The sequence below is a fragment of the Ictidomys tridecemlineatus genome, chromosome 1, assembly GCF_052094955.1.
Source record: "Ictidomys tridecemlineatus isolate mIctTri1 chromosome 1, mIctTri1.hap1, whole genome shotgun sequence".
In the NCBI taxonomy this organism is placed as follows: domain Eukaryota; kingdom Metazoa; phylum Chordata; class Mammalia; order Rodentia; family Sciuridae; genus Ictidomys; species Ictidomys tridecemlineatus.
The window spans coordinates 88,857,877-88,880,963 of record NC_135477.1 but is presented as its reverse complement, the minus strand read 5'-3'; the positions used below and the strand labels follow the sequence as shown (position 1 = coordinate 88,880,963).

General features: G+C 40.8%; 1 protein-coding gene and 1 long non-coding RNA gene across 3 annotated transcripts in view; one reads left to right on the top strand and one right to left on the bottom strand.

The window, feature by feature from the left end:
* Window positions 1–23,087, top strand: part of Lhfpl2 (LHFPL tetraspan subfamily member 2) — a 147,694-nt gene that overhangs the window by 41,636 nt on the left and 82,971 nt on the right. The window lies entirely within an intron of this gene.
* On the bottom strand, window positions 1,319–14,213 carry LOC144366345 (uncharacterized). The gene is made up of 3 exons (XR_013425407.1): window positions 13,760–14,213; window positions 8,042–8,114; window positions 1,319–2,301 (listed from the first exon to the last, which is right to left on the bottom strand). It is a non-coding gene; the product is annotated as an uncharacterized LOC144366345 (long non-coding RNA).

Below are 23,087 nucleotides of genomic sequence, written 5' to 3'. Positions count from 1 at the left end.
TGTTCTCTATAACTGAGTCAGGGCTGTGTTAAGGGGTTTATGTATTTTACTGTGTTACTCAGAAGTTGGCTTCTGCTGTTGTTTAGTTTTGCAGTTGTCAAGTTTTGGTGAGTAACACAAACGTTTCTAGGCTCTGCATCCTGGATATTGACTCATTATATTAGGGGCAAGGGGGTGGAACTCAGGTGTCTGGTGATACTAATGCCATTTGAAGCTTGAGACACTGAATTCTACCATGGGTCCCTTGAGTTCAGGGACCGAGCGCTCTTCACTTACATCCCCTCCTATTCCTATAATATATTGTAAAGTACATTTGATGGTGTTTGTTGAATGCTGTTGAACTTATTGTTTCTTACTTCGCTTCTTTCTCCTTCCCAACTTTATTTGTATTATGCCTTCAAAAGAAAAACAAAAAGGAAGAATTGGTTCTCAGAAGTTTTGGCCTTCCTGAGCCTCCTGTCTTCAGCCTTTGCTGATCCACCCTCCCGCTCCCCAGCCTCCTGCACAAACCCTGACGTCCTGTGGAGTCAGTCTGCTCAACCATCTACTTGGGTGTATTTTCTCCACTTCTTCTTGCTTCTCTTAATGAGATGTTGAATTTACTAAGTGGGAAGAACTGAAAGAGACTTGGATTATTATCTAATACAGTACCCCCATTTTAAAGTTCCCGGTGAGAAAACACGGGGAAGGGACATGATGAATGTGAAGCCACTCAGGCAGTTCTAGGCCGTGCTGGCGTTAGAATGCCTTGCCCCTGGCTCTTGCCATTCTGCACTCCCCCACCACCCCCAGCTTGATCTCTGCAGTGGTGCTGGATCACCTGTGGTTTTTCCAAGTCCCACAGGTGACTATGATATGGGAACAAAGGAGGAGACCCCAGTTTGATAATTTGCTTTGCTCACAAAATTACCAGTTGTGTATTAAGTATTACTTTGCAGTTTATTGGTCAATAATTACAAGTTGAATTCTTTTAAATGTTTAAATTTTAGTTTCTTGTGAAATTATAGGCTGTGGAACATAAGCATCTTAGTGTCACATTTTTTTGTGACTTAATGGGAAGAAGGCAAAAAACTAGGAAGAAGAAATGATCAACATTATCATAAAAGGAAGAATTAGTATTTTCTGTCTTTTATTTATAAATGATGCCCTACCAGCATCAGAATGTGGTATGCTAGGCTTTTTTTAAGCCAGAATTAAGTTCCTCAGATATTCAACCTGGGTTCCAAGCTGAGGTCTGTGACTGTAAGGGGGCTTGACCTTTGGACAACTTTATATAGGCATGTGCCTGTCAGCTTGACACATAAACAGAGTTGGGATGATTAGAAAAGAGTCATAAGGATTGCCCAAGGGAGGTGAATAATTTTTTACCATGTTTCTCTTTATTACATTTCAGATGTATTTCAGAAGTAAGACATTTATGTTAAAGGAAAACTGGGCACTATGACACTTACAAAAGGTACTCTGAGAACTTTGTGGTCTGAGGCTGTCTTATTCAAATGTTTGTTCATTCATTCATCATTCACTTCTGCATGCTTCACTTAATTTATTCAACAGAAAGCAGGATCTCTCTGAGGGGTCTTCTCCAGCAGCCTCTTAATGTTTCCTAGAGGCCTTTTGGAATGAGAACCCTTCCTTCTTCCATCTTTCTTGGGAAGTAAACTTATAGCTGCACATCTTTTCAGTTAACTTAAAATACTGTTTGGCTTTTATTGTAAACCTAATGATATTGGGAAGGATTTACACTTAAAAGATATGTGTGATATGAAGGTTGCTTAGTACTTCTATCATTTCTTTCTTCAGAACAGCTGGGAAGAGAGCTACTTTTTTTTCTTAAATGAAGAAATGTTTCAACTTTTCTAATATAATCAAACACAAATTTATCTTAAATCCACAAATAAAAGTCATGTCATTTAATATCATTTATTATTCATTTAAGGTCCCTGCCTCGCAGACTCCCCTTTACCAGAAGTGCTTATAAGAGAAAAAGGCTGCAAATTTGAGTTCCTTTTCTGGCTTTTCCTTGTCAGGAATCCCCTCCAGGAGAGGCGGTCTAAGAAAGAAGGAACATCTTAGATTCTCCTGGAGCCATCCTGAATGGCTGGGAAGGTTTGTTGTGTCTTCTGTCACCAAGACGTTGTCCACGCAGATTTCTGGTGGCAGAAATCCGTCCACTCATAGCACTAGGGTTGCCTTTAAGCACTGACGTGGCATAAACTGCATTTGACCTGGTGCTTCGGACTCGAGCCAGTAGGTGACTCATTATTTCAGATGTTTGGTTTGTGCTGTTGGAGTTGAAGCATTCTGTAAGGAAAATAGAAAAGCCTGTTGTAAAAATACAGTCTGTCTCCAGGAAGGAGAATCCCTGGGTCCTGACCGGAGGCGGGATGTCTGCTCATGGCTCGTCTGACCTGTTTTATCTTAGTTCCTGGTTTGAAGCGGCTCTGGAAAGTGTTCGACAGGGCATGTTTAGATGGCATTACCGTCTTACATTTTCAATGTGAGTTCAAAACATGAGTAGGAAGTTTGCTCTCTCATCCCTGAGAGATGGCAGTCTCCCCTGAGGATAGGCCAGCGAGGGACTGAGGGAGAGGAAAGGACACAGGGCTGGCCCCCACGCAGAAGGCTGTCCTTGTCAGCTGGTTTCTCTCTGAAGTTCTCAACATGCAATTTATATTCCTTTTTGGAGGTTGTCCACTCTATATGTGATTTACTGATGATGGAATGTTTGCTTTCTAGAATCAAAGACGATTGTAAAATGTCAACTGTTTTTTATTATCTTTAACTTTTGCACTACATTTTAATGTAAAACACTCTACTAACTTGTAAAGACTCTCTTCTTTCTTGTGTCTTGATTTCTTAATTGTCCTAGGAGAATACTTTGGAAAACCTATGGAATTCCTACCCAAACTGTGCGGTTAAGGAAGTGTTCAAAATATGTAGGGATCTGGTTGTGAACAGGTATAGCCTTGCAGTTTAAACTTATAGCCATTATTACTTTATTATAGAATTTTGATTGTTAGATGGTGACTGTGTCAGATAATTGATTTCAGAGAAGAGATAGCTTCTGTTGTGTATGTGTCAGGAGCTGTATTTACTCCTCACAGATACACCAGACAACACAGAGATAATAGATAAAATGAATAGCTGATATCAGGCTAATGAATCTGCCCAAGGCCACACAGCTAGCCAAGGAAGAGCTTAACATCTTGCCCAAGTCCGCCTGACTTGAAGGATGTCTCCACAGTTGTGCTTCCCATCTCCCCCTAAAAGCAAGGGGAACGGAGTTAACAAGTTTCATAGTGCTGAAAGTTTTTTTAAACCTTTCCACTGGTCTAGTGATACATAAATAGCCATTTGGGAGAAGCAGGGTTGCATAGTGGTTAAGAGCCAGGACAAGTGTGTGTGGCTCTTGAACTTACTAGCTCTGAAATGTGGGGCAAGTTCCTTAACCCTTTTCTGTTTGGCTTCTTCTTCGTTGGTGGATAAAACAGAGCCCTAGATTGTGAGGCTTACATGAGTTCTTGTCTCCCCCGTGGTGGAGTGGTTCGTAGTATGTTCTGTTCAGGTGTTTGCTGCTTTCGTATATGATCTGAGAGAGGAACAGGAATGAGTCACCCTCTCCAGCCCCTTGCCTTCTTACCTCATTGGGCAAAATGCCCCAGGTTCCCAGATGGAAAGCCTTCAGAGCCTGGGAAGGCCTGGGACACAGTCACCAAAAGTGTTGGAGAGGGAGGTACTCTTAGACCCCTACTCCAGGTGTCCTGATGTGCCCCCCTCCCACCCTGCATGGGCCTTCTGTTTTCTTCCACACACACTTGTCTGTCTAGTCTACTTCCATAGGTTGCCTTTTCTCCCTGAAGTGCGTGTGTCCTCAACCTTGACCACATGGGCTATTAATATGTCATTGCTCATTCAAGCACTGATTTAGGGTCCTAGCCTGTTGTCCATATGTTTCAGCTAGTGTGGTGGCAATGGTATATTACAAAGAGGCTGGGACCAGGTCTGAGGACCTTGTAGAGCACTTTTTAAAAAGAGCTTTTATCATGAAGATGAGATTAGGGGTTGTGAAAGGAAAAGGTACCTTAGGGAGTCAGCATGGCTCCAAGGCTCAGACCCAGTCATCTTGAAATGCCCCCAGGGACCAGGGGCTGTGGTTCTTGCCTTTGGTTCTTCCCTTTCCTTAATTCTGGGGCTGGGAATTCTCACCTCATCCCATTTCAAGGCAATGGAGAGTCCTGTCTCAAGAGGAAGATCAGCGAGTGGGGCATCCCTGGTGCAGAAACTGTCCTTCCCAGAAAATGACTCTCTGGGAGGAGTAATAGGTGTTCTTCTCAGTGCCTCTGTGAGTGTCAGAGCCTGGTGGTGACCCAGCATTGCGTGAATGGACTGCTCTGACCAGGAAGCCTTTAGTGATGAAGATGACGTGCAAATTGCCCAAACCAGATATGAGACTGCCTGTTGGTTTTTGGTTCTGTTTTTTAATTGTGATAAAATACACCTCGTATAAAACCTACCATCTTAAGGTTTTAAGCATACAGTTCCATACTTGTAAGCACTTGCGGAGTTGTGCAACTGTCACTGCCGTCCGTCTCTGAAACTGTTTGTAACTGAAACTCAGTACCCAAGAAACAGTAATTCCTTATTGCAAATCTCCTGAATTTAGAAAGAAGAACAACCTGCATGGCCCAGAGAGGTTCAGCCGAGCATGTGTTTGTCCGTTCCTGAATTTTTTATTTAGTAGAGGGGCAATCAGAAAGAATTTAATAAAAGTGAAGAAAGCAAAGATGTTTTTAAAGGGTGTGTTTGGCACATAATTGGTAAACTTTGATGGAAAGGGAAAAACTCTCCTCCTCCCCCAGGTTTGAGAATTGATGCAGTTGACTCCGAAGTAGAAGCCACACGGGAGACCTGGGTTTGCTGACTTTTTGGTACTCCCAGAGTTTGTTGTAGAGGTAGGGATTCCCTCCACAGCAGTTGCTGTGGATTTGCAGAGAGCTTCTACCTCCCATTCCTTTGAGGGAGGTGTTCTCGGTCCTTCCTGAGTTGGTCCCAAGGGAATGCCCTATTGTCTCTGGATACCTCAAGATTCTTCCAGAACCCTGATACAGATTTTACTGCCATACATCGAATTTCCTGTTGGCCTATAATTGTAGGTCAGTGTTGCTAGTTAAAAAGAATATTGTGGTCTGGGTTTGTAGCTCAGTGGTAGAGCTCAGTGGTAGAGCGTGTGAGGTACTGGGTTTGGTCCTCAGCGCCACATAAAAGCAAATCAATTTTAAAATAAAGCTATTGTGCCCATCTATCATTAAAAAAATATTTTAAAAAAGAATATTGTACTATTTGCTAATTCAAAAGTATGTGTTCTTGACCACTGTGAAAACATCACCAAATGGGAATGGTCTGAAGGAGACCAAGTCTTTTCAGAAACGTTCCATAGAGTGTTCACTGCCCCCTTCATAGTTGTCCTGTGCTGGCTCTCAGTTTTGGACTCAGGAATTGGCTCTCGGGCACATCAGCCACATGTTCCATTGTGTGTGCCCAGATGGAACCACAGGACTGTAAGAAATTTGGATGGATACGCATGCTGACCTATATTTTTTCGCCCACCATGTTCTAAATGTGTCTTGTTTTTGCTTTTGCTGCCTTGGCTAACAAGCATCCCTTCACCCCTCAAGGTTTCCACCGGCTTCTCCTCCCCTCACTCACCTTGCCCAAACAATACATGAGACTAACAAAGCTAATCATTTTAAAAGGTTATCTTATCGAACGATGGTTGGAGAGTATGGACTCTGTGAGCGCACGAGGGTGCAGATGGTGACGTCAAGGATCACAGGACAGGATGGACTGACCGCAAGCTTTCTCTTGGCCTCAGGATCGACTTTGCATTTCCCTTTGCCAGTCCTGTTTCTACCCCAACCGTCCTGCCTCGTCTTTCCCAGATGATGTCATTGAAAAGCAATGGCAAATTATGACTCGTGTTTTCTACTAGGGCCTTAACAGACGGTTTATTCCCACATGTAAACATTTTAGTAAGCCTTTTGTTTAGTGACTCATTAATTTGATGAGGAAAATGTCCTAATAAAGATAAAGAAACTGTAAACTGTTTCAAAAGCTGCAGAGGGAAAAATGTTGGGGCACTTGAGGTCAACTACTTCCCCTGTTCTTTGAATTTCATTTGTTGTTTGGTCATGGGAACAGACAAATTGGTCATTTGGGGTTAGGTCCTCATCTTGGTTCTTTTCTGTAAACTTAGGCACACATAACCACATCATGCATGTTTTACTTCCACAAGTTTCTTTTGTATAGGCAGGATCCATGGGTGGGGAGATTTTGTGAAAAGAGTGCATCAGATTTTCCTCTTTCACATAAAACTAGTGCATAAAATGTGTCACTAGTTTGGAACTGAGAAATACTTGATGAATTTTTATTGGTAAACAGTTTTAATTTTCTCAAATAAGACACAAACCCCCAGGTATAAAGGTTTGGAGATTGCTCAGTAGAATCAAGGCTCTAAACCTGTGATTATGTGCACTTTTCCTAAGACATAATCTGTTACTCATTTATATGAAAGTCTTGTAGAGGTATTATGGCTTTTATTTAGTTCTACACACTTTTGTTAAGGTTAATTATTTTAGTGTGGATGATGTAACTAACTATTGCTAGGTTTTGTTTGAGTGTTTAATGAAGTATAAATGTATTTTATGTAAAAATGCCCTTTGCAACAGAGTATATTGACTTTTATTAAATCCAGGAACAACATCATAGATGTTTTGAAAAATAGTTGTCCTGCAATTTTTGTACTTATATTTCAAGAGGCAGTGGTATGCTTTAGTGATTCTTGATCTCTCCAGGAGAAAGACCTGGTTGTAAACTGGGAGAAAAATTGAAGAACATCTTTCTGAACTATGTTTATTAGAATTTTACTTTTAGTATTCACTAGTTGTAAAAATACAGAAAATTAAAAAGAAAAGTGATTTCAGTGTTATTAAAAAAATCAAGAGGCATGGTAAATTGACTTGAGGCTCCAAGTACTGTATGAAGAATTTGGATTTTGTTTGTATAATCAGTTAATGCTTTTATCCTAGTTTGTATCTGTTCTCTTGCCAGACTTTTTTCAAGTAGGAAATATAATGATCCAAAGGTAACTTTTCATTGCAACATACCTTTAAATGAGTGCCCATTTTTTGTTGTTACTGGCTGGGACTTATTAGACTGGAAAAAAAAAAAGATGGAGAGCTAGAATGAATTACTACCTCTAATAAAGCCATGTATGTGTGAGTGTGAGCACTCGTATGATGATACAAGAGTATGTCATAGCAAACTGAGTTTCTTAATGATACAAATATGTTTGAGCTAAATATCTTTCTAATGACCTAGACTGAAGAAATGCTCTTTATAAAATGTGATCTTGTCTCTGACACAGATCATATTCTGAAGTGACACCCTGCAGGGGCCAGGTTTAATTCTGGATTCCTTTAACTTCTAGAATTTGTCAAATGAGCCTAGTCCTCAATGCAAGGGGAGGAGCTACGTGACAGCCAGCCATTCATGCTTGTATTCAACTGACTGTTTTGTGCCCTGCTTGGGGCATACAAGGTGAATCAGGAATATTATGAGACCTCGAGGAACCAATATATGGTCTGATGGAGGACAGACATGAGCCAGCACTTATCCTGCTAGAGGGCAAGGGCTGCTTGGAATCTTCACAGGCTGGACATGCTGCCGGAGTCCACTCGCCTATTTGTGAAGGGGCAGGAGGAGGAGGTCAAGAGTAGGCACCATTTGAGCTGAACGGATTAAGTTCAAATCAGTGTTGGAACCATATTGACTTTCTGAATTTTTAAGGGAAAATTTATCATTCCCCTGCTTCATATTGAGCAGGAAACTGGGTGCAACAGAGCAGGGTCTGGATTACTCTGGCCTGACTTTGAATCCTGGCTGCCACTTGATACCCTCTTGACCTTTCTGAACTTCTCAAAGGAGGATAATAGAAATGTTGGTTGGGAGGGTTAAATGAGCTAGGTTAGTTAGCGGTACTTACCGCTCCCTCCTTTCTCCTTAGCACACTAAGAGTGAGTGGCTTGAAAATCAGGGCAGCTTGTTTTGAACAGTATCTGATGAAAGAAGAAAGCAGGGTTAATTATGAACAGTGAGAGTAATAGTAGGCACCATTTATTGTGCGGGGCACTATTTCAAGTGCTTCCCATTTGCTCCCTCAGTCTCACACTGACTATATTAGGTACTGTTATCTCACTTTATAGATGAGAACTTTGAGTTTACAGTGGCTAAATCATTGTCATTAGCCCTGCCTCCTAGCTCCCAGGCTTTTTAATTTTTTTTAAAAAATTGTTCTTTTTAGTTATATATGACAGTAGAATGTATTTTGACATATCATACATACATCGAGTATAACTTCCCGTTCTTGTGGTTGTGCATGATGTAGAGTTAAACTGGACTTGTATTCTCATAAGAACATGGGAAAGTTATGTCTGATTCATTCTACTGTCTTTCCCATTCCCATGTCCCCTCCTCTCCCCCCATTCCCCTCTGTCCAATGTCCAATCCAGTGAACCTCCACTTCAGCCTTCCAAACCTCCCACTCCTGCCTATTGTGAGTCAGCATCCACATATCAGAGAGAACATTCAGCTTTTGATTTTTTGGGATTGGCTTATTTCATTTAGCTAATCCAGTACGATAGTCTCCAGTTCCATCCATTTACTATCTAAAGTCATTCTTCTTATGGCTGAGTAATATTCCCTGTGTGTGTGTGCGTGTATGTGTGTTTTCTTATCCATTCATATTTTCTTTATCCATTTATCTGTTAAAGGGCAGGCACCTAGGTTGGTTCCATAGCTTAGCTGGTGTGAATTGAGCTGGTGTGAATATTGATGTGGATAAGTCAATGTAGTATGCTGATTTTAAGTCCTTTGGATATATGTTGAGGATAACTGAATCAAATGGTGGTTCCATTCCAAGTTTTCTGAGGAATCTCCATCTCACTCTGCTTTCCAGAGTGATTATACCAATTTGCAGGTCTACTAGAAATGTATGAGTGTATCTTTTCCCCCACATCCTTGCCAACACTTATTGTTACTTATTCTTGATAATTGCCATTCTGACTGGAATGAAATGAAATATTGGTGTAGTTTAATTTGCATTTCTCTTATTGCTAGAGATGTTGAACATTTTTTTCATATATTTGTTGACTATTTGTATTTCTTCTTTGATGTTTCAGCTCCTTTGCCTATTTGTTGATTGGGTTATTTTGGTTTTTGGTATTAAGTTTTTTGAGTCCTTTATATATCCTGGAGATTAATGCTTTATCTGATGCTGCAGTCTGGCTGGGCACAAAATAACCAAGCCGCCACACAGCCTTGTAGGTTCAAAACAGGAACTCCTTTATTCTCTGCACTCCCACAAACACCACGCACCAACTGTAAATCTCTCCTCCGGAAATCCCTCCTCAGGCACTTCCCCAACCAATGGGAACTCTCCGGGAATCCCCAGCTCCAAAGTAGCCCCAGAACTCCAAAGTAGCAGGCTTAGGTGGACAGCAGGGGTCTAATATACAATTGAATACACAACTTAACATAACCATTATCATCTCAATGGCTTGCTGGCTCAACCACTCATTCTGGCAAAAATGCCATGTGTCAAATTGGCTAGGGCTCTCAGCAATCTGAGGTATAGGTGGCCAAGATTTTTTCTCCCATTCTGTAGGCTTTCTTCATGTTCTTGATTGTTTCCTTTGTTGTGAAGAAGCTTTTTAGTTTGATAAAATCCCATTTATTGATTCTTGATTTTACTTCTTGTGCTTTAGGAGTCTTGCTAAAAAACTTAGTTCTTAAGCTAACATGATGGAGATTAAAACCTACTTTTTTTTTTTTCTTGTAGGCACAGGGTCTTTGGTCTAATGCCTAGGTTCTTGATCCACTTTGAGTTGAGTTTTGTGCAGGGTTAGAGACAGGGGTCTAATTTCATTTTCTTACATATGGATTTCCAGTTTTCCCAGCACCATTTGTTGAAAGGCTATATTTTCTCCAGTGTATGTTTATGGCGCCTTTGTCTAGTATGAGATAACTGTATTTATGTGGGTTTGTCTCTGTCTTCTATTCTGTCTTCATGTCTATTTTGGTGTCAATACCATGCCATTTTTGTTACTATGGATCTGGAGTAGAATTTAAGGTCTGGAATTGTCATGCCTCCTGCTTCACTTTTCTTGATGAGGATTGCTTTGGCTATTCTCCAAATGAATTTCATGACTACTTTTTCTGTTTGTATAAAGAACTTCATTGAAACCTTAATAGGAATTGCATTAAATATGTATAGTGCTTTGGGTAGTGTGGCTATTTTAACTATATTAATTCTGCCTATCCAAGAACATGGGAGATCTTTCCATCTTCTAAGGCCTTCTTCAATTTCTTTCTTTAGTGTTCTGTATTTTCATTTTGGAGGTCTTTCACATCTTTTGTTGGAGTGATCCCACTTTTTTTTTGAGGCTGTTGTAAATGTGATAGTTTTTCTAATTTTGCTTCCAGTTGATTCATCACTGATGTATGGGAATGCAGTTGATATATGGATGTTGATTTTATATCCTACTACTTTGCCGAATTCATTTATGGTGGCTCTAGAGCTCTTAACCACCAGCGTGGCACTGTTGAAGAAGCTAATGAAGAAATAATCACATGACATATAATAATAATGATGACAGGAATAATAACACCTTAGATTTTTACAGAGCTTCATAGTGGAAGCTATGTACAATGTTGCATTTGTTCCTCATGAGAAGAAATAGGAGATGGTTAGAAACCAGATTAGAAAACCAGTGTCCAGAGAGCAAGTTAAGTTACTTGTCCAGCATTACTAAGTATGTGGCCAAACTGGTTGAAGAACTTTTTCCACTTGACTCTTGTGTTTATAGAATGAAAGGTAGAACAGTTCAGGAATCGTTTAATGGAATGGTTATTAAATTTCTAAAATACGAAACAGGTACAAGAAAGTTAGTTATGTTGCTAAAGGTCACATGTTATTGCTAGTGACCAACTATGATCACAAATGGCAAATCCAGCACCTGAGCCACAGCTTCGGAGTGACTCAGTGAGAGAGTTGGAAAAGTGCTGATGTGTCTATACAGGGGGCTTCTTAGAGCTGCGGTATGTCCTCATGCTTTCTTCTGGGATTCTGGAAACAAGGCTAAGGACCCTCACTTGCCCTCAAATCTTCTTTCTAGAGGTGGGCCAAGGAGAACACACCTGGAAGGAATATGATAGAGTTTCCCCCTCCTGTGGGGTGGGGATGACATGGAGGGCCTGGGTCACCTTCTTCCAGTGCTAATTTGCTCTCTGGAAATTGAAGGCTCAGTGCAGTCTTTGGAGGGCAAGAGAGATGGGAAACCTAACACGGTTTGACCGACTGTCTCTTGGGAGTATGTGGTGTTTTGTCTTGTAGCTGGGGATCTGGTTACAGATGCCTGTGATTATGGCCTTTGCCAGCAATTGTCAGAGAGACTCTTAAGATTTCCAAAGGCTGCAGAAGAGCAGATGTGGGATTAAATTTCAGGCCCTCTTACCCATAATGTCTTACATGTGGGCAGGGAGATTGAGGATTCAGGCTGTTGTCCAGAGGTGTGGGGTGCAGACACAAGAGCAGAGATCAGAGGTGTCAGAGTTTTTTTTTGCAGATCTTCTCCCATTGTATCCTTTATCCTTGGCCTGCAGACCCTTTAAAGTGGTGATATTCTTCCATAATGGTTTGCTAGCCATGGCCATTGTTTGTCCTGTTTAGTAAGAGGGATCTAATTGACTTCTTTGCCAGCAGACATCACCAGGCAGATAGAAGGTGGAAAAAATGAGTCTCTGTGACCCACTTTAATTGACTGTGCAGCAGAGAGTTTCATTTGGTATTGCTAGGGAAGTTTAAGGTATTCATGCTTGGCTAATTTGATTGCAGCTTTTCAAAAATCACATGGCAAGGACTTTAGATGACTATAAGAAACACTTTTACTGCTAATAATGAAGGACCAAATTGGAAGGAGTAGTTGTAATAATCCAGCAGTTGCTTGTTATTGAAGCAACAGCTGCTAGGTTTCTCCCCACTGCAAATAAAAAAGGAAGCTTACTGAGTTAAAAAAAAAAAATCTATTAAGCACTCATTAGACAGCAAAAGAGATTTAAAAGAATCTTCCAAGTCTTGGCATATGTAAGAATATTCCAGCTCCTGTATTGAGATGTCCTTTTTTAGAAGTGCTAGAAAGCACAACTTATACCATGTGACTAAACAAAGAACCCAGAACAACCCGTGTTGAACAGTGAGATAGAATTTAAGGATTGCCTTTGTGTTCCCCAGAAAATCTGAAAGTTCTGCCGTTGTCTTGTGAAGGTGTCTACCTGTTATAGGGGTGAGTGGAGCCGGGGGTGTGTGTGCCTCGCTTGGTATCTCCATTAGGACACTCATGAGACTCGGTTGCCTGAGAGTGTTGAGGTTTTGTAATGACTGGGCAGAAAAAGAGCACGGAAGGCTGTGGTCATCCACCAGCTGCGTGGTGACTCAATGCGCCTGGGCATCTGTTACTTCGTTTATGAAATGGAGACACTACCTTCCTGTGCGCCACAGAGTGCTTCTGGAAAACCAGATGGCTAGCACTCCTGAAAGTGAGAAAACATGGAAATCAAATGGGATAACATGAAATAACAACCCCCAGCAGCCATGTGTGGATGGCCTCCCCATTAAAAACCATCTTACTTAATCCTCCCAGCTGCTCCGGGAGGAGCCATGATGATGATTCCCGGGTTAGAGGTTTGAGTAACTTGCTCAGGGAAAGAGGGAAATAGACTGCTGTTAGCCTCCTGTGGGAGCTGGGCTCAGTGCTAGGTAGGGTCTCAGGGTTACACCATTATAGTTTCAAACCACAAGGAGTACCTTATGGTACTTCAACCCAGGAATCCAAATTCCAGAGTTGATGCCATTCCTCATCCACAAGTCCTTTAGAGAAGTATATGAAAAAATGATCTCGTCACTCCTTCCACATTGAGCTCTGGGGTTCCATGGCCTTTTACACCCTCGAGAAGTAGCATGAGAAGCGCCTGTGCTGCTTGTTAGTTCTTTGACCTTGGTCATGCTAGTTCATCTATCCACCCAGCCTCCAGTTTCCCCATCTCTAAAATGGAATTCATGACCTGTCTGATAAAATTGTTGTGAGTGTTCTGTGGAGATAAGTGTTATTAAGTGGCTTAGCATAGTACCTGGCACCTAGCAAGGAAGGGTTCACTTAGTACATAAGGAGAGGAGGAAGAAGATGGTGATGATGACGACAATGATGATGATTGTTACTGCCAAGGTTTTCAGTGCTCTTGAGGTTTTAGTTGCAAAACCTGTCTCCCTGGACTCAGGTATGGCTATGTAGCTTCCTGGCTGAACACTTTGACTCTCTCTACACACACCCAGTAAAGTTTCCAAGAATAGCAGTAGCTTTTGAACCTCTCTCCTCACCTGTCTCCTATTTATCCCACATACCCAAGTTCAAACTTTGAAGATTCGTCTACCCCATCAAACAAGACAGTGAGAGCCGTGATGGGTGCTGACCCGCAGACCTTCTGAAGGTCAGTGACACTGAGGCTCTGTCCAGAGCTAATCCTTTAAGTCATTCTTTAAAGATTTATGAGCCTTTTTATCCCCAGCAGAACCAGGCACTTTATGTCGCTCTGTATGGCTCAGCTAGGCACCACCTAATCACGTTTCCTGTGACAGGTAGGGACCCACCTCCCTGCAAGAGCTCCCGAAGCTGCAGTCAGATCTTCCTTCATTTTCGCAGCACATGTTCCAGTCGGGCTGTTGCTCTGTTTCTCTTTGCTTCCCTTGAGAAGTTGTTCATCCCCGGTGGCTGTTTCTTCCATGTGTACATCTTGTAGGGAAACTGGAAAAAAAATCATAGGCTTCTGTTCTAACTTTTTATTTTAATCAGAATTTTTATGAAAATCCTAAACTGACCAGCTCGTTCCCTCCCCCAGTGATATCTTGAACGTAGAATGCTATCTCCATTTATAATGTCTTCCAAACAGCCGCTTGCTGAGAGCCGAGTCAGCGTTGAGACCAGATGGTTCCAACCTAAACTAAGATTAAAGATGAACCATACCTTATTAACATCTAGAAGTAAATCCTCCTTTCAAATCATCCTTTAAAAATTAAGCCTTTGATATTAAACTTAAGCCATTGAAACTTTGAATGGAATGGGAACAACATAGTTCCCTTGTTGGAATTCTAGGGCTCCTATTTAGGACAAAGTAGTCCAGAGACAAAGCAGTAGTCAGTCCACATTAAACTGGGCGAAGATGAACAAAGAACTTGAAATTATTTATTTATTTACTTATTTCCTGTTACTGACAGTTTTTTGAATTTGTCTACTGTAACTGTCCTCCAGCATTTTGCTTCTGAATCATATACATGGGGAGAAACTCCAATGACTTGTTTGGTTTTCTTTCACCTAAAAAAAAAAAAAATCCCATTAAAATCTTTGATTAGATATACTAAGTTGGAATATAAATGAAGAGAGTTCTTATTAGGTGAAATTCCAAACAGCAATTTTTCTGAGGCCAGAAAAATTGGTTGGCCTCCTACCAACCAATCATTCCAGTCTGTCAACAAGTGAAAATTAAGCCATTATGATGGGTGTTGTAATTGATGCATCTTTCTACTTGACTGGTTCCTGAAATCTGAGAAAATTCCAAACATGGTTCTGGTTGGTTTTGCTGTCTTGACCTAGAGTGAAGGAAAATGACCAGATTGCAACAAATAGTGAAATCACTGAATTTGGTTCATTTTGGAGGCCACAGAAGTGTCTTTTTACTTTAATTGAGGACAGTTTTCATCTCTTTATTTTGTAGAATCACACTCCAAAAGATAGAGGAAATAATCTACCCTTTTGTACTGGGTTCAAGTCAATCTTTACTGGTTTTTACTGAGTGTTCCTTCCTAGGAGGCCTCCTCAAACCATAGCTCTCAGTGAATAGGTGCTTCTTCTACTATTGGATCGTAGCTTCTAGGACCAGGAAGTAGGCTGAGAGTATGAGCCCCGACAGTGCTCAGCTTTGGTTTTGAGAATAACACAGTTGTTTTGCGTTGTTACAGGACAGGTTACTAGGAACAAGCTTGCTACCAGGGACCCAGACTTCTAGATGCACTGGAATGGCATGGTGTCAGAAACCTTTTACCTAAATGATTCCTGAAATACATTTCCCAGTGAAAATGCATATTTATCTTCCCCCTTGATTTTTTGTTTGAGAGAAAAGCACGTGTCCTCAGTAGAAGCCCTCTTGGATAAAAAGTCTCTGGAATACATCTGATTAGACTCCTGTGTGTGTGTGTGTGTGTGTGTGTGTGTTTGTATACTTGCCTAAGCTCTTCCTAAACATGGGTAAATCTGATTGTTGGAAATGAAATTGCCAAAACTTCCATACCAGAATCTTTCCTCTTACAAGTAAAGGAAATCATCAACTAAACCTTGATTGTAGGTACCCAATTCCAAACCTCCTCATGTGACCCCTACTGGAGAAAACCTGAACCCTACCTCACTTTGACCCTTAATTGGCAGAAAATGATTCTCACCTCTCTTTTTCTCCCCCCTTGAAGTCATAGCTTTTTCTGCTCTCTCTGTTTTGAAAAAAACCCATGATATGCTTTTCCTTCTTCCTATGATCAACATCTTATTGTTGTCAGAAAGACAACACACTGGCATATCCTCTCTTTACACTGATCATCTAAGCAGGTGAAGTGCAAATGGCCGGGCCAGAAAAGGGAGCCTATCCCTTCCCCTTGTGATTTTGCCCAAGTCCTTGAGGAACTGTTAGAACTCAATTATCTTGGTGTTTGCCAATTGAGGTCCAGCCAACATCTGTACTTGCTTTCTTTCCCAGAGGGCATGACAAGGAAAGAGAAAGAAGAGTTCAAAGACTCAAGAGCAGAATTTTCATTAGGCTAACATTTGGGGTCAGGTAAACATCTCTTTCTAGTTTCATTGAAAAATTCCAGGAGGCCAAGGGCAAAATCTCCGGAAGACTTGTTTCAAGGAGTGTAATGTGACGGAAAGTTCACCTTTAAAAAAAAAATGTAAGAAAACTGATTATGATATTGCTTAGGAAACTCTTAAAAAAAATGAAAGAAAAGAAAAAGGATACCAAAACCCAACAATTTCTTCATTTGGACAGTATGGAAGACCTGGAAACGATTTTTCTCAATGAGTAGGGGATATTTCTTCATTGCACGTAAATTACTTCCCTTTTTCAGCTGGTGAACTTGAGTTGTGTGTGCAGGCACCGTGGACGTGGCTTGGGAGGAGCAGCATGCCTTGGGAATGGCTTCCTAAGTGCATTTTCCAGGGACCTGTGGCTTAGTGTATAGTTCTTGGTTGTTCACTTTTGTGTTGTTCTAGTTTCAGGAAACCCTTTTTCCTCTACCAAGAGATCAAGGGGTAAGATGAATGCCTGTTTCTTTAGGAAATGCCTTCCAGGAATCATTTAGGTACAACACTTCTGACATCATCTATTCCACTCCTTCTGGAAACCTAGGTGCCTTTTTTTTAAGAGTTGAACTCTTATTTAACTTAAAAAAAAAATTGAGAGAACAGTCTCCTTTGACGCTGAAGGAAATGAAACCACAAGTCAAGCTAGCAAGGGAAACTGTAGAATTTCTGTCCTGGAGATCTTCAAAAGTAGAACATAAAAATTAGTTCACTAAAGTAAGTCTGCTTGGAGGCTGACCAAAGTGGCCTTTTGCAGTGTTCCAAGTTTATAAAACAATTCATGTTAATATTCATATATCATTAGAGCATAAGTAAAATCAGTCCTTTGTGAAGCTGTCCTTTGATTCTTAAAATGTGTTGAGTTCTCCATATCTGTGTGTGGCTGTGTTTCTTATTTGCATTGTGGAAACTTAGGGGTGGGTGAGGCGGAGGAAATAAGAGGGGTTGTCATTTTAGGAAATGACATTTGATCTTTTCAGTGAATGGCACTGAGAAGACGTGGGCTTAGACAGAGATGACTTGATTGAACATAATAAACAAACCCCTAAAGAACTGTACTTCAGCTTGTGGCTACTTACCAACCATCAGGTTTGCTGGCTTTGAATTAACAATAAAATGCAAGAGCTTTCAGTTCAATGTCATTGGGAGACCGTAACTTTAAAGAGTTGACTTTGAAAAGATTATCTGGAGCAAGATTTTAAAGGTTTTAAAACCATCTGGCTCCAGTATGAGCCTAGAATGATCAAAATTGAAAAGTTGAAGAAAAAGTTCTTTGTGGACTGCCAAACCACAGTGAGCATAGTTCTTAGTGACTTGCTGAATTCCCAGTGTCCTGAGAACCATCTCCTTCTCCTCCTCCAAATTGCTCCCAGGTCCAGTGCCAAACACATGGTCACTAGCCAGTTTGCCTCCCACCTACTGACCCTGAAGAGGTACAGTTCAAGGGCTTGTGAGCACCTGTATGAAGAATTTGATTTCTTTTAGGAATGAGAAAAATTGAAAGCTGTTAAAGGTGCTCAGAGGATAGCAGATCAAAAGGCAAAACTAGGAGTCTTTTTATTTGTTTGTTTTTGTAGGTAATTTATGAGAACTCTAGTTTCTTCCATTCTTTTTTTGAGTAAAGATTTAGGAATTTAAATTAGGAGATTAAGTGTGGGCTCTGACTTTGTTCTAGAAATTGTCAGTCGGGTGTAATAAAGATGGAAGGCTTTTCCAGGGAACTAGAAACTCCAATGCATTATCTTTCCTTTGTTTTTCTTCTTTTTGTCTTTTCGTTTTATTTTCCTGGGCAGGCAAAAATAAAGGCAAGCATGCTAAGCTATAACATTTGGATTGAGTGCTATTTTCTTTTCTTGTCCCATTTTTAAAAGGACCCATTCATTAAAATAAGACCCTATGTTTTCAGTCCTCTCTCTCTTTCAATTTTCCTTTTATTTGAAGTTAGTTCTGCCATGTGGTGGTTTTCAAGATGTTTATTTATTTACTGTGGAGCTCTCCCTTTCAAATGAAATCTTGTGTTTAACCTTAATATATGAAACAATAACCTGCCTCTACCCTAGAGGTCTCTCCTCGCCTCCTCTTGCCCCCCCCTCCTGCGCCGACTCCTGAGGCACATCTGAGCACCCAGAGTGGAGTGGATTACTGGTTTGTAATCCTTGGCCAAACACAGGATTAGGAGGGAGTGTCTGGTTTACTGTCCCTCGTACTGCCACTATGGAAGTCACTTCATTTCTCTGGATTGGAGTTTGCTCTTTTAAGAAAACCATAACCACACCAGATTCTTTCTGAGGTCCTTCCTGCCCTGACAATCAGCAGGTCTGACTTACAGAGTGCGCGCTGAGGCAGCCAAGGAACGCACACAGAGCTGAGGGCTAAAGGAAGAACCATCGGGTTCCAGCATGATTGGACTTCAGTCTATGCCAAGGGAAGCTCAGGAACCCAGGCTGGTGTGAGAGCAGTGTTATCTCTGAGGACAGCGCTTTGATTTCAGTGAGGCACCTGTAACCCTCGAATACAGAGGAATTTTGTGGAGAAAGAGATTTAAATCTGTTGTTTACTGTGGATATTGAATTTGCTGGTAGATGGTTAGCTACGGATAACTAGAGCAATTTTTCCTTACTAGAGAAAATGACATCCCATCACTTTCTTTTTTGTTATTGTTGTTGGAAGGGACGCACACATCTGAGATCTAATTCAAGAATCTGCAGCCAGTTAACACATTTGGTCAGAGAATGGAGACGGTAAGGCCAAGGTCAAGGTTCAGCCACCATATGGGCCAGTTAGCTGGGCTGGGCTCTGTGGCTAGACTGCTTTTAACCCTGACCCGCTGCTTCTCACGTATGTGCCGTGGGTCACAGGGAGGGGTTAGAAAGGGCATGAAAGTAATATCTGAACTCAACCTTTCCTCTTGGGACCTTGGAGAGCCTTTGTCCTGATAAAAGAGGGCTGGACCATCTTATCTTGTTATATGGGGGCTACCTTGCAAACACCTTTTTTTAATTTTTTTTTTTTTTTTTTTTTTTAGTTTTTGATAGACCTTTATTTTATTTATTTACATGTGGTGCTGAGAAACGAACCCAGTGCCTCATACATGCCAGGCAAGCCCCAGCCCAAGCCCAAGCCCCAGCCCTAGCCCTACCCCACCAACATCTTCAACAGCTAAAAGGAAAATCTGAAATACTCTCAGGAACTAGGATCTTCATTTTCACTGTCAGTGGTTCTCCCTAGTCTGAAGACAAATCTTCTAACTCTGAATTTGAACAGAACCTATTGAATTCATGATCTATAGTTCATGAAGGTACTCTCCCTCTCAGGCCTTGGGAACTGGGAGATGGGCTGGCATTAAGAGAGAAATTCATTTCTGCTTTAATTTCATTGTTCTCTGTCCTTGTTTTGTTTTCTTCATTTAGTTAAATACCATTTTATAATTAAAAATCAGAACATTTAATTTTCATCTGTAAAAGAAAAGCACACAGCAATTTTATAAAAGTTGTTTGGAAAAAAAATATATGATTCCAGTACACACAATTCCCTTAGAGAATGGATCTGTGTGAATAGATTTTGACTATAAACATGGGACAGTTTCTCTTGTTTCTTGGCATAAATACAGTAATTAATGTATGAGGCCTTGGCAGAATTTCATCTTTGCCAGAGAAGCAATTGGATTTTTTTTTATGTGAAAAACAGAAAAGTTAAGTAGTTGGAAATAAAGTATCTCATGCACTTTTTTGATGAGAAAAACATTTGTTTCTCTTATACAAAACTCAAACATTTCAAAATGCTAAACCTCACATCTGAATCCCTATGCCAACCTGCCCCCACCAGAACATCATATATATATATATATATATATATATATATATATTTTTTTTTTTTTTTTTTGTTGTTGTTGTTGTTGTTGTTGTTGCTGTTGTTCGTTTTTTTCCTTTTTTCCCCCTTGGTACCGGGAGTTGAATCCAGAGTTGCTCTACCACTGAGCCACATCCTCAGCCCTTTTTATTTTTTTATTTTGAGATAGGGTAGCTAAGTTGCTGAGGCTGGCCTCGAACTTACGATCCCCTTGCCTCAGCCTCCCAAGTTGCTGGAATTAGAGGCCTGCACACCAGTCCTGGCTTTCAAGACATTCTTGAGCCAATTGTAAAGATGGACACAAAAATTAGAATTTTAAACCTTGTGATTTTTTTCTTCATAGACTTAATTTGCCCCAGAGCAGTGGCTTCCAAAGTGTGTGTGTGTGTGTGTGTGTGTGTGTGTGTGTGTGTGTGTGTGTGTGTGTATTTTAATGGTGAATCTTTTCTTCAAAAATTTAAGTGAAATTTTAACAGGAGAAAAAAAAAAAGCAGCTGGGCACAGTGGTGCATGCCTGTAATCCCAATGGCTTGGGAGGCTGAGGCAGGAGGATCAGTTCAAAGCCAGTCTCAGCAAAAGTGAGGCCCTAAGCAACTCAATGAGACCCTGTCTTTAAATAAAATACAAAATAGGGTGGGGATGTGGATCAGTAGTTGAGTGCCCCTGAGTTCAATCCCTTGTACCCTAAGTAAATGAATAAAAGCAGAGATACACTGACTGTAGCTGATGAAGAGCTCTGCTTACTTCCTCTGTGGCCCTACCCAGCAAGACTTCGGAGTCCCTCCACTGGAAGGCCTTTTCTGCAGAGGCACCTGACACAGGCTCCTGACCCTGCTGCAGTCATGGATATGTTGGTGTTTGACCTTGATCTCCTTGACTACCTCTTCTAAGTGGGGTGTCCGTCATGCTGTTTATTTCCCCATCTTTGACATCGAGTGCTTATTTTTAGTTAAGCTATAGTTATTTGCAAACTTAAAAGCTGACCAACTAAGCCAACCAGTATTTTTTTTTTCTTCTTGAAACAGGACCTTTACATTTAACTCATCCTCTGAGTTTAGCTCCAATGCCACATTTGTCACTACTTTTTAGTCTGTGACAAGAAGTTTTTCTCCTCATGGACTTGAGTTTAAATCCATAATGCTAGTGTTTATGCCTATTGTGGTAGATAGTCATGGATCACATAGGAATGCTTTTTTTCCTTTTATGTCCCATTCTAGGAAATTAAGTTCTGTATTTTTTCCCCCCTGCAAGGTAGTAAAGAGTAATGCAGCATTTTTTACAGTGTCAATAATCTGGGGCATCTCTTTAAACTTTGAACAGACTAGAGTAACTCAAGGTCCTGCAGAAGAAAAACAGAACCTCGTATAATGTTATGTGCCCAAATGCTCATCATTTGGCACTAAAAGTAGTCTTGGCAGTATTAAAAGGTGTTCATATGTTCCATAAGCATTTATCGAGTACTTACTATGTAGTTATTTGGTTAAGCCTTGAAGAGAGAGATCAAATGTGTCATATGTACTGACTCCTTTAGTACACGCATCCCTACAAGGTATATGCTGTTATTTTTCACTGTACAATGGCCAATCACTTGACAGTCACCCTTACCCCTGGCTTTCCTCAACTTCCATTATGTTGTTCATTTTCCAAACTAATTGTCTGCTCTCTTTCCTAAGTTTCAGACCAGTTACCTGCTGGAATCCCTTCTGCCCGGTGGCCCAGCTGGGCACATCAAATTTGTGCTGAGCAAATTTTCCTCCCTTTTCTATCTGATCTTATGTTTCTGGGTTTCTAATTTGGTCAAAACCAGTGGGTATTCACTGAGAACATGTCCTTTCTCAGGTACTATTCCAGATAAGAGAGATCTATATCTCACAGGCCAAAATACATTAATAGCCATTCCTTAATGGAGCTTATGGTCTAGCAGATAGAAAAACCATTAACTTCTAAAATAATACCCATGTCTATTTCTGTTCTTCTATATAGTCCCCTCTCCCTGTCTTTGTAGCTGGCTCTGTGGATGTCATCAGGCAGTGGTAAGAGCCATGGGGAAGATGAAGTAGGTACTGCCTAGGCAGTAGTACCAGGGACACGTGGAGCGTGCCACTCTTTCATCTAGGGTGGTCAGAGGAGGAGATGACATTGGAATGAAGGAGGGGATGAGCCATGTAAATGTCCATGATCTGGAGTGGCTGCTTCATTCTCTGTTAGTCTTTACTAGTCAAAGGACTGAGTTAGGGTCATTTGTTAATAGCCATAGTTTGTTAATATTGGCCTCAAGATGGATGAATGGACTTGACACAGGCAGATAAGCACATAATTATTGCTCAGTGTGGATATAACAGGGCTATTGCCAGAGTTCATAGTTATCACACAAGGCTGAGTGTAAGAGGGCTGCATGAGCTCGGAGGAGGCCTGAGAGAGACAAAAGCAAAAGGGTGTGCAGAGGAGGCTTTGGTGGAAGCTGGCCCTACGAGGGTCTTGAGACATGAGTCTCATGTCTGGAATAGGAAGGATGCAGAGGTAACATAGTTATGCAGGCAGATGCCTTAAGACCTCAAAACTGAGTTTTGGAGAACATGATATCGGATTTGGAATCAAAGCAGGTCACAGAAGAAGGAGAGCCCACACCATGATTTGTGATGGGAAACATTCTCCCTTTTCTTAAGGGGCGGTGGATTTGCTTTTGTTTTCCATATAGGTAGCGATTGGTACTAAGTGGGCCTCATAGGGCTCCATTGCTGAGGGTGTTTTTAGGATTTATTTTTATTGATTAATTATACTGTACGTTATTGAGCAAAAAGTATTATCATAAGCTTTATAAAATGTTTTATTAAAAGTTCATGTACCCTTTGTTCTGTCATGATATTTCCATGTTTGTTGACATGTAAGTGGTAAAAACTTATTCACAATGTTCTCATGTAATTAATATTTGAAGTGATTTTATTTCTCCTGAAATTCACTCAGAAGCTACTGTTACTCGCATGTAAATGATGCAGGACTTCTAGGCTCCCTCCAGTATAATTGCAGATCCCCTTTTTAGTTCTGCCTCACCTACTCATATAATGTCAAATTTTAGAAAAGCTCAAAGAGTTTGATTGTGTAGACTGAAACTTAAGATATAGATATTTCCAGAAGAGAGAGCAGTGATCTCTGGCATTGCTATGTCAACAATGGCCACCAAACCTTCATACCAGACAGGTTATTATAGAGAGTTGCAAAAGGTGC